The following is a 7,500-nucleotide window of genomic DNA, read 5'->3' as shown; positions in this document are numbered from 1 at the left end:
GCCTGTTCCGGGTTTCTAGAGCATTGTCAGGCCCGGCCGGCCGGGTTAGCGGCTTGCCAGACCCAACTTGACGAAATTCAGTGCGGCGCGGGTAAACGGCGGGAGTAACTATGACTCTCCCATGGGCCAGCAAGGCGTTTCTGATGAACATCGGCCGGGACATTTTGACGGCGGGGCAAGAACTAGTTGTTATTGAGGGTGAAGGGTTTGTCCTCAGCTGGTTGATTGTCGAATAGTCGGGGCTGCCGGGCCGGTTACCGATTTGCCCGGCCAGCTTGGTTAACCATTTGCCCGAGCCGGGTTGGTTAATGAATTGCCATGGCCGGGTTGGTTAACGCAGTTTCAGGGTTGGGCTTGATTAACGATTTGCCCGAGCAGGGTTGGCTAACGCATTGTCAGGAGCGTGCGCGGTTGGTTCACGAAACTGCCTGTTCCGGGTTTCTAGAGCGTTGTCAGGCCCGGCCGGCCGGGTTAGCAGGCTGCCAGACCCAACTTGACGAAATTCAGTGCGGCGCGGGTAAACGGCGGGAGTAACTATGACTCTCTTAAGGGAAGGAGGGGGGGCCCATGGGCCAGCAAGGAGTTTCTGATGAACATCGGCCGGGACATTTTGACGGCGGGGCAAGAACTAGTTGTTATTGAGGGCGAAGGGTTTGTCCTCAGCTGGTTGATTGTCGAATTGTCGGGACTGCCGGGCCGGTTAACGATTTGCCCGGCCGGCTTGGTTAACCATTTGCCCGGGCCGGGTTGGTTAACGAATTGTCAGGGTTGGGCTTGGTTACCCATTTGCCCGGCCCCGGGTTGGTTAGCGAATTGCCATGGTTGGGTTGGTTATCGAATTGTCGGGTTTGGGCTTGGTTACCGATTTGCCCGAGCAGGGTTGGCTAACGCATTGTCAGGAGCGTGCGCGGTTGGTTCACGAAACTGCCTGTTCCGGGTTTCTAGAGCGTTGTCAGGCCCGGCCGGCCGGGTTAGCGGCTTGCCAGACCCAACTTGACGAAATTCAGTGCGGCGCGGGTAAACGGCGGGAGTAACTATGACTCTCTTAAGGTAAGGAGGGGGGCCCATGGGCCAGCAAGGAGTTTCTGATGAACATCGGCCGGGACATTTTGACGGCGGGGCAAGACGTAGTTGTTATTGAGGGCGAAGGGTTTGTCCTCAGCTGGTTGATTGTCGAATAGTCGGGGCTGCCGGGCCGGTTACCGATTTGCCCGGCCGGCTTGGTTAACCATTTGCCCGGGCCGGGTTGGTTAACGAATTGTCAGGTTTGGGCTTGGTTAACCATTTGCCCGGGCCGGGTTGGTTAGCGAATTGTCATGGTTGGGTTGGTTAACGAATTGTCGGGTTTGGGCTTGGTTAACGATTTGCCCGAGCAGGGTGGGTGAACACATTGTCAGGAGCGTGCGCAGTTGGTTCACGAAACTGCCTGTTCCGGGTTTCTAGAGCGTTGTCAGGCCCGGCCGGCCGGGTTAGCGGCTTGCCAGACCCAACTTGACGAAATTCAGTGCGGCGCGGGTAAACGGCGGGAGTAACTATGACTCTCTTAAGGTAAGGAGGGGGGCCCATGGGCCAGCAAGGAGTTTCTGATGAACCTCGGCCGGGACATTTTGACGGCGGGGCAAGAACTAGTTGTTATTGAGGGCGAAGGGTTTGTCCTCAGCGGGTTGATTGTCGAATTGTCGGGACTGCCGGGCCGGTTAGCGATTTGCCCGGCCGGCTTGGTTAACCATTTGCCCGGGCCGGGTTGGTTAACGAATTGTCAGGGTTGGGCTTGGTTAACCATTTGCCCGGGCCGGGTTGGTTAGCGAATTGCCATGGTTGGGTTGGTTAACGAATTGTCGGGTTTGGGCTTGGTTAACGACTTGACCGTGCAGGGTTGGTTAACGCCTTGTCAGGAGCGTGCGCGGTTGGTTCACGAAACTGCCTGTTCCGGGTTTCTAGAGCATTGTCAGGCCCGGCCGGCCGGGTTAGCGGCTTGCCAGACCCAACTTGACGAAATTCAGTGCGGCGCGGGTAAACGGCGGGAGTAACTATGACTCTCTTAAGGTAAGGAGGGGGGCCCATGGGCCAGCAAGGAGTTTCTGATGAACATCGGCCGGGACATTTTGACGGCGGGGCAAGAACTAGTTGTTATTGAGGGTGAAGGGTTTGTCCTCAGCTGGTTGATTGTCGAATAGTCGGGGCTGCCGGGCCGGTTACCGATTTGCCCGGCCGGCTTGGTTAACCATTTGCCCGAGCCGGGTTGGTTAATGAATTGCCATGGCCGGGTTGGTTAACGCAGTTTCAGGGTTGGGCTTGATTAACGATTTGCCCGAGCAGGGTTGGCTAACGCATTGTCAGGAGCGTGCGCGGTTGGTTCACGAAACTGCCTGTTCCGGGTTTCTAGAGCGTTGTCAGGCCCGGCCGGCCGGGTTAGCGGGTTGCCAGACCCAACTTGACGAAATTCAGTGCGGCGCGGGTAAACGGCGGGAGTAACTATGACTCTCTTAAGGTTAAGGAGGGGGGCCCATGGGCCAGCAAGGAGTTTCTGGTGAACATCGGCCGGGACATTTTGACGGCGGGGCAAGACGTCGTTGTTATTGAGGGTGAAGGGTTTGTCCTCAGCTGGTTGATTGTCGAATTGTCGGGACTGCCGGGCCGGTTACCGATTTGCCCGGCCGGCTTGGTTAACCATTTGCCCGAGCCGGGTTGGTTACCGAATTGTCAGGGTTGGGCTTGGTTAACCATTTGTCCGAGCCGGGTTGGTTAATGAATTGCCATGGCCGGGTTGGTTAACGCAGTTTCAGGGTTGGGCTTGATTAACGATTTGCCCGAGCAGGGTTGGCTAACGCATTGTCAGGAGCGTGCGCGGTTGGTTCACGAAACTGCCTGTTCCGGGTTTCTAGAGCGTTGTCAGGCCCGGCCGGCCGGGTTAGCGGCTTGCCAGACCCAACTTGACGAAATTCAGTGCGGCGCGGGTAAACGGCGGGAGTAACTATGACTCTCTTAAGGTATGGAGGGGGGCCCATGGGCCAGCAAGGAGTTTCTGATGAACATCGGCCGGGACATTTTGACGGCGGGGCAAGAACTAGTTGTTATTGAGGGCGAAGGGTTTGTCCTCAGCGGGTTCATTGTCGAATTGTCGGGACTGCCGGGCCGGTTAGCGATTTGCCCGGCCGGCTTGGTTAACCATTTGCCCGAGCCGGGTTGGTTACCGAATTGTCAGGGTTGGGCTTGGTTAACCATTTGCCCGAGCCGCGTTGGTTAATGAATTGCCATGGCCGGGTTGGTTATCGAATTGTCGGGTTTGGGCTTGGTTAACGATTTGCCCGAGCAGGGTGGGTGAACGCATTGTCAGGAGCGTGCGCGGTTGGTTCACGAAACTGCCTGTTCCGGGTTTCTAGAGCATTGTCAGGCCCGGCCGGCCGGGTTAGCGGCTTGCCAGACCCAACTTGACGAAATTCAGTGCGGCGCGGGTAAACGGCGGGAGTAACTATGACTCTCTTAAGGTAAGGAGGGGGGCCCATGGGCCAGCAAGGAGTTTCTGATGAACATCGGCCGGGACATTTTGACGGCGGGGCAAGACGTCGTTGTTTTTGAGGGCGAAGGGTTTGTCCTCAGCTGGTTGATTGCCGAATTGTCGGGACTGCCGGGCCGGTTAACGATTTGCCCGGCCGGCTTGGTTAACCATTTGCCCGGGCCGGGTTGGTTAACGAATTGTCAGGGTTGGGCTTGGTTACCCATTTGCCCGGCCCCGGGTTGGTTAGCGAATTGCCATGGTTGGGTTGGTTATCGAATTGTCGGGTTTGGGCTTGGTTACCGATTTGCCCGAGCAGGGTTGGCTAACGCATTGTCAGGAGCGTGCGCGGTTGGTTCACGAAACTGCCTGTTCCGGGTTTCTAGAGCGTTGTCAGGCCCGGCCGGCCGGGTTAGCGGCTTGCCAGACCCAACTTGACGAAATTCAGTGCGGCGCGGGTAAACGGCGGGAGTAACTATGACTCTCTTAAGGTAAGGAGGGGGGCCCATGGGCCAGCAAGGAGTTTCTGATGAACATCGGCCGGGACATTTTGACGGCGGGGCAAGACGTAGTTGTTATTGAGGGTGAAGGGTTTGTCCTCAGCTGGTTGATTGTCGAATAGTCGGGGCTGCCGGGCCGGTTACCGATTTGCCCGGCCGGCTTGGTTAACCATTTGCCCGGGCCGGGTTGGTTAACGAATTGTCAGGTTTGGGCTTGGTTAACCATTTGCCCGGGCCGGGTTGGTTAGCGAATTGTCATGGTTGGGTTGGTTAACGCATTGTCAGGGTTGGGCTTGGTTAACGATTTGCCCGAGCAGGGTGGGTGAACGCATTGTCAGGAGCGTGCGCGGTTGGTTCACGAAACTGCCTGTTCCGGGTTTCTAGAGCGTTGTCAGGCCCGGCCGGCCGGGTTAGCGGGTTGCCAGACCCAACTTGACGAAATTCAGTGCGGCGCGGGTAAACGGCGGGAGTGTTGGTTAACGAATTGTCAGGGTTGGGCTTGGTTAAGCATTTGCCCGAGCCGGGTTGGTTAGCGAATTGCCATGGTTGGGTTGGTTAAGGAATTGTCGGGTTTGGGCTTGGTTAACGACTTGACCGTGCAGGGTTGGTTAACGAATTGTCGGGGTTGGGCTTGGTTAACGATTTGCCCGAGCAGGGTTGGTTAGCGAATTGTCAAGGGTTCGGCTTGGTTAACGACTTGACCGTGCAGGGTTGGTTAGCCCATTGTCAGGAGCGTGCGCGGTTGGTTCACGAAACTGCCTGTTCCGGGTTTCGAGAGCGTTGTCAGGCCCGGCCGGCCGGGTTAGCGGCTTGCCAGACCCAACTTAACGAAATTCATTGCAGCGCGGGTAATCGGCGGGAGTCGCTTGGTTAACGTTATGGCCGGGCCAGGCTGGTTAATCAATTGTCCAGGCCCGGTTGGTTACCCAATTGGCCAGGCCGGGGTGGATAACGAATTGGCCAGTCTCGGTTGGTTAACCAATTGCCCGGGCCGGGCCGGGTTGGTTAACGAATTGTCCGGGTCAGACTGGTTAACGAATTGGCATGTCCGAGTAGGTTAACGAATTGCCAGAGCCAGCTTGGTTAACGAATTGTCCGGCTGGGTTGGTGCACTCATTGCCAGGACAGGGTTGTTTAATGAATTGTCCGTTCCCAGTTGGTTCACGAATTGGCAAGGCCAGGGTGGTTAAGGAATTGTCCGGGCCAGGTTGGTTAACGAATTGCCCGTCCTGGCTGGTTAACGAATTGTCAGGGTCAGGTTGGTTACCGAATTGCCATGGCCGTGTAGGTTAACGAATTGCCAGAGCCAGCTTGGTTAACGAATTGTCCGGCCGCGTTGGTTAACGAATTGTCCGTTCCCAGTTGGTTCACGAATTGGCAAGGACAGGGTGGTTAACGAATTGTCCGGCCGGGCTGGTGCACTCATTGCCAGGACAGGGTTGGTTACCGAATTGTCCGTTCCCAGTTGGTTCACGAATTGGAAAACCAGGGTGGTTAAAGTATTGTCCGGGCCTGGTTGGTTAACGAATTGCCCGTCCTGGTTGGTTAACGAATTGTCCGGGTCAGGTTAGTTAACGAATTGCCAGGGTCTGGTTGGTTACCGAATTGTCCGGCCGGGTTGGTGCACTCATTGCCAGGACAGGGTTGGTTGACGAATTGCCCGTCCTGGTTGGTTAACGAATTGCCAGGGTCTGGTTGGTTACCGAATTGTCCGGCCGGGTTGGTGCACTCATTGCCAGGACAGGGTTGGTTGACGAATTGCCCGTCCTGGTTGGTTAACGAATTGCCAGGGTCTGGTTGGTTACCGAATTGTCCGGCCGGGTTGGTGCACTCATTGCCAGGACAGGGTTGGTTAACGAATTGTCAGGGTCAGGTTGGTTAACGAATTGCCATGGCCGGGTAGGTTAACGAATTGCCAGAGCCAGCTTGGTTAACGAATTGTCCGGCCGGGTTGGTGCACTCATTGCCAGGACAAGGTTGGTTAACGAATTGCCCGGTTCCGAATGGTTAACGTATTGCCCGGTCCCGTTCGGTTCACGAATTGCCCGCCCGCTGATTGTTAACTTTTCGCACCGGCGGGGGATGGCTTGGGTAACGAGCCTCCAAGATCTGTCGGTTAACCATTTGCCCGGTGGCAATTCGTTAACCAAGTCCGCTCCGGAAGTCTGGATGGGGGTCGGATTTGCCGGCCGAGGCCGACCCGGAGTTCCAGAGGCTCGGCCGCCGGGGTCAGATTCGGCCGCCCCTTTGACACATGCAATTTCTGTACGGGGGCATTGGCGGGGTTCCTGCAGATATATAGGGAGGCCGTTTTCACGAGTTGTTGAAGTATTCGGTAGATGGCACCGGCCTCCCCAATTGGTTAACCCGGGCCACGCGGCAGCTTTTCCGCACGATTCCGAAGATTGCCGGTATGGATTTTCGGACAAATACCCAATTGCGGAAGTCTGTCAGCGGGACCTATTCGCAGGCCCATGCCGGCCGAGGGGCGGCATTTTCCGTTTGACTACCGGTGCTCCGGCCGCCGAATGGAAACCTTGCCCGAATGAATTTCTGACAAAGTCCCGAGGCGGGAGCCAGTAAGGGGACGTATTCGGCGGGCCGTGCCGGCCGAGCGGCGGCATTTTCGGAGGGACAACCGCAGGTCCCGCCGTCGATCCGAGACCTTGGCTGAAGAGTCGAAAGTAATCTAAGTCCCGACTCGGAAGTCAGAATGAAGGCGACTTCGGGGCCCTCCTGCCGACCGAGGCGGCCGATCGACGGCGGCACTACCGGAGGGCCGCCCGCCGAGCCAGCCGCGTGCCCTCGGCGCCACGCCGGTTAACCAATTGCCGTCGGAAGCCTGTGAAGGTCGGATCTGCCCCGTCGGGCGGGCCCGAGGTGCCCCGCGACCGGCATGAGCTCCGGGCGTCGTGCCGCCGGTTTGACACATGTCATTGTTGCACGGTCTGTCGCGGCTCTGGTTAACGAGTTAGGCCCGGAAGTCACTATGGGGGTCGGATTTGCCCCGCCTGGCGGGGCCAGAGTGCGACCTTCCCGGCAGGACTTCCGGGAGGCATCCCGCCGACTTGACACATGCAATTTCTGTACGGGGGGATTGGCGGGGTTCCCGGAGATTTACGGGAACACGTTTTCCAGACACACTTAGCAGGGTGACTAGTGGTACGGTTGACACAGTGCAGAGTTCTAAGTGAGCCTTACTCAATTGTGACTCAGTAAGCGGGAGGCCGGGCGAGCTCCGACTTACAATGATAAAAGCTTTTTTTCGCTATTTCCGAAAAAAATGACAAAGTCCAAGAACGCAGCGGGGGCTGCGGACAGACAGAGTCTGAGCGCGGACCGCGGGCGGCGGCCGGCAGACCGACGGTGGCAAAAGCTTTATATCGATCCGAAAAGCAAAGAGGCATTGTGTGTACCAAGACGGAGAAGGGACAAGCCTGCCGCTGGTGCCCTCGCGAGTGTCGTCTGCGTTAGACCTCTGTTCCCCGATCGATCCGGCTTGGT

Source organism: Mobula birostris, unplaced genomic scaffold (genome assembly GCF_030028105.1).
Source record: "Mobula birostris isolate sMobBir1 unplaced genomic scaffold, sMobBir1.hap1 scaffold_1163, whole genome shotgun sequence".
Taxonomy (NCBI): domain Eukaryota; kingdom Metazoa; phylum Chordata; class Chondrichthyes; order Myliobatiformes; family Myliobatidae; genus Mobula; species Mobula birostris.
The sequence above is the reverse complement of the archived record's forward strand: the minus strand, read 5'-3'. Positions refer to the sequence as shown.